This window comes from Oncorhynchus kisutch, unplaced genomic scaffold (genome assembly GCF_002021735.2).
Source record: "Oncorhynchus kisutch isolate 150728-3 unplaced genomic scaffold, Okis_V2 scaffold1871, whole genome shotgun sequence".
NCBI lineage: Eukaryota > Metazoa > Chordata > Actinopteri > Salmoniformes > Salmonidae > Oncorhynchus > Oncorhynchus kisutch.
Window position 1 is genome coordinate 33035 of NW_022263816.1, and position 7976 is coordinate 41010.

The following is a 7976-nucleotide window of genomic DNA, read 5'->3' on the forward strand; positions in this document are numbered from 1 at the left end:
ACTTACCTTAGATGATCTTCATCTTCATCAATCCCAGGAATCCCAGTTCCACAATAAATGTTTGTTTTGTTCGATCATTTATGTCCAAATAGCTACTTTTGTTAGCGAGTTTTGTAAACAAATCCAATCTCACGAAGCGTGTTCATTAGGAGCAGACGAAATGTCAAAAAGTTGTTACAGTCCGTAGAAACATGTCAAACGATGTATAGAATCAATCTTTAGGATGTTGTTAAAATACATCTTCAATAATGTTCCAACCGGAGAATTCCTTTGTCTGTAGAATTGCGATGGAACAGAGCTCGCTCTCATGTGAACGAGCGTCACGAGCTCAAGGCATTCTGCCAGACCTCTGACTCATTCCCCTCTCATTCGCCCTCACCTCACAGTAGAAGCATCAAACAAGGTTCTAAAGATTGTTGACATCTAGGAAGTGCAACATGACCAATATCCCACTGTGTCTTCAATAGGGAATGAGTTGAAAAACGACCAACCTCAGATTTCCCACTTCCTGGTTGGATTTTTTTCTCAGGTTTTTGCCTGCCATATGTGTTCTGTTCTACTCACAGACATCATTCAAACGGTTTTAGAACCTTCAGAGGGTTTTCTATCCAAATATACTGATAATATGCATATCTTAGCTTCTGGGACTGAGTAGCAGGCAGTTTACTCTGGGCACCTCTGGGCAAGAAGATAATAAGAAGCCATAAGAAGATAAAAGACTCATCTATGTATCTGTGCCAATATAGTGTCTGTGACAGCATGGGCAGCGCCATTGAGGCTATCTTCACATTAAAGTAGTAACATTTCTTCTTCACAATTGTCTGAGCCCTTCTGATGACCCGATTGGACATGACTTCAACAGGTTCACCAGTAGGGCTCAGCCAAATGAAGTTGGTAGTCCCACCCAGTTGACTACATTCAAATTGTGAAAGTGCATGAAATGCAGCATTTTGGCCATTAGAGGCCAATATCTTTCTCTCTGTCTGGGCTACAATTGTAGACGGTTGGGTAATTATGCTTTTCGCCTGTGAAAGGCTGTTGTGCTGCTAATGAGGGAGTTCTATTAACCTGAGCCAAGGTGCACCGGTCCATGGCCCCTGACATGAATGGATAAAAGCGGTGAGGGCGGAGCACCCTTCTAAAATTGAACAGTAGCCTTACATTTAGGTTTTTGTCCTAACACTACACAGCTGATTCAGATTAACAAAGCTGGATGATTATTTGAATCAGCTTTGTAGGGCTAGGGGAATAAAAAGAAAATGTGCAGCCCTTTGGGGTTCAGGTGACTGAGTGTGGGAAGCCTTTGTCATAGGGTAAAAGTTGCATACCCCTGGGCTGTAGGCTGCACACTTTGGGTCAAATATCAGGTTCTGTAGCTGGGTATTTTATCAGAACAAATCTGTTCTACAATGATTATTTTCCTTAGCTCAGGGTAAGTAGTAGCAGGCCTAGGAGAGTCTTATGCGACGCAAACATTTGAGTTGTGTTCTTCCTCCTTTTAATCATAATAATTTGTCAAATGCCTTACAGGTTGTTTTGCCTATTGATGGCAGCTGTGGGCATACAAGCACAACAGACACCTTCTATAAGTATGCATTTTGCACCTTGCAAATTTAAGCACTAAGTGTTTGACAAGGTTTTTTTTTTAAACTAACCTTTCCTATTCCAGATGACCTCAACGCTGAATGCCTTGGTAACGTTATTCGTTTGAGTGTCGCTCCTCTTTTTGAAGAGGTTGACGCTGTCTTCAGTGAGTTTGCCTCTTATGATTCTCTTTCTCTCCTTTCATAATTCATGGCTTGATATTGCTTGTCAACTATTGTGTTCACACCATCTCCATCCCTTCCAGATGACACACAAATCATAAACCTGACGCCTGGCCTTGCTACTCAGTGTGGATTCAGCTTTAAATTTGACCCCATGGGGAATGCCATGTTTTTTGCTTCTCTTCAAAACTGCTTTTCCCAAAACATGGTAACCCTAAGAACTGTAGTGTTTGCTTGTACTTCAAATGGACAGTTTGCCTTTCAGTGTCACTGCATTTGCAACTCATAATGTAGCAATTTTATTTACCTTTGATGTGGAGTCATGCTGAGACCAGGCTCTTTTACAGATGAGCCCTGTCTACACAAAGATACAAGTCAATATTTGCCTCACTAGATGGAAAAATGAAATAACTGAACCCATTCTTCAGTAAAAAGGTCCTCAATAAGCCTGAGTTGCCGTAGAGCTGCTAATACATACAATTTAGCGCATGGAGGGTATTAGAAGTCCGGTTCCAGGAACATTGAAGCAGTTTTCCTTAACTCTGTGGATATCAAAAGGATCTCCATTGTTAGCCACCCCTTGGTCTGGTATCTCTTACCTTTAAGTTAACGATGACGTAAGGTACAGCAGAAGTTTATGGAGGGCTTTCAGAGGGCCAGCCAACTTTCTGATACAGACTGCAGTGATGTGAACTATTGAGCTCTACTCCTGTAGTGTGGCTTCAATACAGTGGCAGCTGCATTCATATAGCCAATTTTGCCACAGTCTATAACTTGCATGAATGTCACCTGAATTTAGTTTTTTTGCTATATAATGAAGTGTTTTTTCCCTTCCCCCTTCATTTTAGGATGATAAGATGTTCAGCTTGGTCATGCAGTTCAGGCTGCCAGGAAACCACATGACTGAAGACCCTGTTTATAGAGTGGGCAAAACCTGTAGCTACACCCCCTGGACCTCCCGAGAGATTCTGTGCGACCGCAACTACATGGAGGCAAGTGAGCAGAGCATGCCCCAATGGACATGTTTACAGTCCCGCTTGTCGTACTGCCTGTATAAATGATCTGTCTAGAGCTACAACTGTCCAGTGTTTCATTTCTTCTGCGACACAACGTAGAGGTCTTGACTCTCTCAATTCCACTCGCGTCTTCAAAATGCACATAGGAGAACTTTAGAGGTGAGGAATTTTGGCCTATTCTCAATGCATTTAAGGAGGCGAGTGGACAGATTTCTGAACTGGCCCTTGATTTCCTCTTGTATGGGAGGGAGAAAATGCATAGGGAATAATGGCCTTTCTTCTCTAGGTGTCTGTCAGAAGGACTCTTCCAGACATCCAAACCATCCCCAAACAGCCCACTGGGGGCCCGAAAGCAAGGACCGGCAACTTCCGGAGGGGAGCTGAGGTTTATATATTTCAGTTTCTGTAATTTCACTACAAAATGACAGGATGGTGCTAAACAATGTGCGTTTGACAATTTTGTTTAATTCATGTTTCCATTTCCTGAGACAGGCTGTTGCTTCAGGATACAAAATGACAGCAGTCGTCTTTAGTCCTAGCAAGAATGTCATGAATGTGGATGAGGTCCAAAGGAAGGGCTATGCAATAGCCAACACTCTCACACGGCTGGTGTTAAGAAGCCCTCATAATGCAGAGGAGACATACCTCCAGAATGTAAGCTGACCTCCATGAACTGGGTCATGTTCAGTAGAGCAAACATTTGGAAACGGTGGCCCTACCTGAACTCTGCAACATATTGTTAATACGGTGTGTCCTACTGAACAGGTAGCTGGGGTGCCGATGCGGGTGCTCTCAACCTCAACCTTCTTTGAGCAGAAGTGGCTGGTTACTCGAGTAGATGCCACGGCTGTTTGTCCAACACCAGGTTGAGTGTGAAATAATTTAAGATCCTATAAGCCCAGTTCTTAATTGGCTCCAGACAAGACATTCATGTAGTGTTCAGTTGGGAAAATGTTTTCCAAATAATGGCACAGTTTTCAGTTGCAAAATGTTCTGTTTTGATGTGCACTTGGCTTCTTGTGTCACTGCAGAGGCAGTGGCCTTTACTCCAGAAGTGATCACCTGGTACATGCCCAAGCACATAGACCCACTTTTCTCCTCTGATGCCTTCACCATGTTGGAGGTGTACATGGGAATTGACGCTAAGAGGCTGGACACTGAGGAAATGGCTGCCAGAAACTACTCGGTTTTAGTCACAGAGGCTCATATTATTGTTGAAATTCCGGTGGGGGCGGTTGGCGGCTACTTCAAGGTCAGCATTGGATGAGTAAAATGTTCCTGTCTTATTTGTAGAGCCCTTTATACTATAGCAGTTGTCAGTGCTTTGCAGTAACCCTTTGCCATCTCTCATGGGTAAACTCCTAGAAACGTTTCTTATTGAGCAATTGTTTGCTTAACCAGGCTAATATACAATGGTTTGCAAAATTGTGAGAATTTTGCATAAAATTACACTTAAACATACTCTACCTCTTGTCTTTGCAGTTTGTCCTTTAGCCGCTTGAAATTTCAGACCAAATATCCACACTAAAGTATTGTTTACCTGACTTTTTAGGGAGGCGGTAGCTTTGCCACTGTCAACTGAATGCAAGCAACACTCGGCTGCTGTTTACATATTGCGCAAGTGTTTACTTTGCGTGTCAGTTGCTTTGAAAATGCAAGTTGACAACCATACACCTACCAGCTGTCTAAAGTCTGGTAACCAATACTTTCCTTTGGATATTGTGTCTTAAATTACGAGCGGCAAAAAGTGGTAGAATAATTGTATTTAACATTCTGGCTTATAAGGAACATTTACCTGTTTTTGCACTCAAATTGTGTATTACAGCCTGACTGCATCACTTGTCTCCCTTACAGAGCCATATTCAGGATGACCAGTACTTTGTCACTTACACCATTGAGCCTATGCTTGAGTTGCTGTGGATCGAGGAGGACGCACACGAGAACACCAGCTATAAAGTCCTCTTCCCTATCACAACACCTCCGATGGCCAGGCCTCCACAAGTTCGCAACTGTGAGTCTGGTTTAGTTAAATAGCGCCTATGGTAATTTGGGATGCCTGGGTTGTTCATTAGGCACAAAACAGAAAATGTACTGAAACGGGGAGGCAATACCTGGACTTACCCAATAACAAATGTCCATTTTCAACTTCCAACGTACCGCATTTCAAAATGTTTCCTTTGTTTGCCAATGAACAGACACGCCCTTGGACACAGTTCCTGAGCAGGCAGTGTTTGTGCTTGAGTTGGGGACCTTCAACCTTGATGTGGAGCTGCTGAACATCACCTTTCCCACCATGGTGCTAACTGTTGCAGAGTGCAACGCCAGGGGCTTCAATGTTCAAGAGCAGAGATCCCCGGACAACACCTTGAAGACCTTCAGGATGGAGGTGCCCTTCTCAGACCCGGTGGTCTTTAAGGAGGTGTGTTTCTGTTAAATGCAAGCCACACGCAGTGATTTGTTCATGCCCTAATAAGTGGGCCACCAACAAAATATAAATAATGGCACAAATGTACTTTGTATCCCTCATTTACTCATGTGTTGTTTTAATAGTCCCCATATGTACTTAGTTGTCACTTGATGTTGAATAGAGTTCTGTTGCAACAATAATGCTGACCAATGCTTTTAACTTCACTACAGAGAAGGGCGGAACAAGGTGTCACAACCTTCACTCTTCAGCTGATCTACGGCCTGGTCATCTTTCCAGAGTACGCTCCTTTCTCTCACTCTGCCGTTGTGGACGCTGTACTGCTGGACATTGGTATGCCTCTACTGTTGAATGGTTTCCTCTCATTAATGATTGCCCTGAAAGGAAATTGGCAGTGAAAGACCAACTAGCCATACTGTAGGGTTTTCCTATGCGGTCTTTCTACAAAGAATGTTAAGCTTTAGAGTATTTGGACCCAGTTTCCCTGTTCCTGATTTGCCAGGATCGTGTTTATTCAGTCCCACCGTAGCAAAACATTTTGCAATCTAAACAAGGGTTTCTTCTTGGACAAGTTCAAGTAGTACCTTCCTGTTTTTTGTGCTTAATTAATGAACACAACACTGTTTGTCCTTGTAGTGCCACCCTCAGTCACTGGCAACTGTGATCAGGAGAACTTCCACATCACTGTGGACTACAGGAACCAAGAGCCCTTTTTTGTAGTCTTGGTTGGCAAGCGGCTGCTTAACCATGAGTTTGCTCAACAGTATTTAACAGAGGGCGACACAGACTTCATCATCACGTTGCCCTTCTCTTCGCCGGACGCAGTGTTTGAGGTACGACGCTCTCCCAAAACATGTTAACCTAAATTGCTGCAGCTAGCTTTGCTTTCCTTACCCCTGTATACATGCATACAATATTGGACTAATGAACTCTCCCATTGTTCCCCAGTCGGTTCACTCGTCGTCTGTCCGGAGCAGACTGGATGTGGCTCTGTTGAATCCTTACAACAACATGACCATCAAATACTTTTCCCTGGCTTGCAGCTTCCTCAAACGCTGACTGGTTGGTTCTCAAACAATTACTTACGATAAATTGTCGTTTACATGGGTTCCTTGCAAATACCGTGAGTCTAAATGGTAGTGCCAGATGGGCATGGGTTGCTATTTTGGTGCTATTCCATGGTTCAAGCTCAATTAGTTGTAACAAATACAGAACCCAGGTCTGATGGCTACCTGTCTTTGCTCCCCCACCTCCAAGAGTGTTTCTCTAACGGAACGATGACTGCGCTGGCGGTGAAGGTGGATTCTGTTCCCGGTCTGAACCCCGGTCAGCTGACCCTGACGACCCCGCCTGTGGTCCCACCTACAGTGACGATCGCTTCGCCTACTTCCACTTCACTGTGAACTCCTGTGGCACCACCAGGAAGGTAAAATGAATATTACCCTGAGGTGATGGGTACTGTGTATTTACGGACTGTTTGCTTCTGCAGGCTGTAATAAGTCAATTCCCCTCTACTACATAGTTTATCAACAATGTCATGCTGTATGAGAACGAAATCTCCTTGCCAGATGAACTTGAGGTGAGCGTGAATGCCACGACGTCTTCAGAGGAGGAATATCAGTAAGTGCATTAAGCATCACAATTGTAGCTATTAGCTTTCATAAGGTTTATTTTTCTTCATCCATTGCTCAATACTTTGTATACAGGGAAAATGGGCCTCTACTACCAGTGTCCACTCCCTGCTTGACGTTTCCCCTATTGAAGTTGCTTACATCCCTCTTTAGGTTAAAGGTTTCCTGCTCCTATGTGGCCAACATCACTCGCACATTGGCCTTCCTGACCAGGCCGCGTGACAACGAGCCTTTTGCCGAGACTGGGACGGGTCGACTAATGGTCAGAATGAGACTCGCTCAGGGTAAGCGTGCACAAATTCAGAATTTCAACTTGACCCCTAGCCTCTAAAAGAATCTTGGATGGTCTCCTTTACAAAACCATTCCCAAAATGTAAGCCTTGTGATATATTACTCTTGCGTTCTGAGATCTACAGGTGTGGCTATGTAGTAACGGTGAGGAGCTGATTTGGGAATTTGTTAGAAGCCTCTAGTGGGGGGTGGATAGTGTTGGCTATAAATGGCTTGTGTTCATTGGGGCACAACAGGATATGATAAACGAGCATTTCTTAATGGACAAGTTCCGATGGTGCCCACTGACCACGACCCCCGTTGTCTTGTTCTGTGTTCCAGACGCCTCGTATAACACGTTCCACCAGGAGGAGGACTATCCAGTGGTGAGGTACCTGAGACAGCCTCTGCACTTTGAGGTGGAGCTGACCACGTCCTCTGATCCCAAGGTAGCGCTGGTGCTTGACCACTGCTGGGCCACCCTCAACGAGGACCGCGACTCCCGACCCCGGTGGAATCTCATCATTAATGGGTACATGTTGTTTTTGGGCCTAAACAAGTGTTTTCCACAGGTGTGGTTCCTGAGTAATTAGCAACCTATCATGCTTGGCAGGCCATTTACTTTGGCTACCGTGGCTATGCCCCCATCCATAGGTCGAGTGGTCACAATGCTTAAAAACGATGTGAGCCATGTGCGGTCTGTCACCAGATCTCCACCCAATTTCACACTTATGGGAGATTCTGGCGCGTATGATCACATGCTTGTTATCACTGAGTGGTCCCTGCAGCGTATCATTGGAACGTATGCTGCATCAAACGACTCTAAACCGCGTTGTCTGAAAGCATCTAAACAATGTTTTGTGTTGAG

At 44.4% G+C, this 7976-nt stretch overlaps 1 pseudogene; it reads left to right on the forward strand.

The window, feature by feature from the left end:
• The first annotated feature begins 1256 nt into the window (after positions 1–1256).
• LOC116368201 (uncharacterized) lies at positions 1257–7635 on the forward strand (annotated as a pseudogene).
• The last annotated feature ends 341 nt before the right edge of the window (positions 7636–7976 follow it).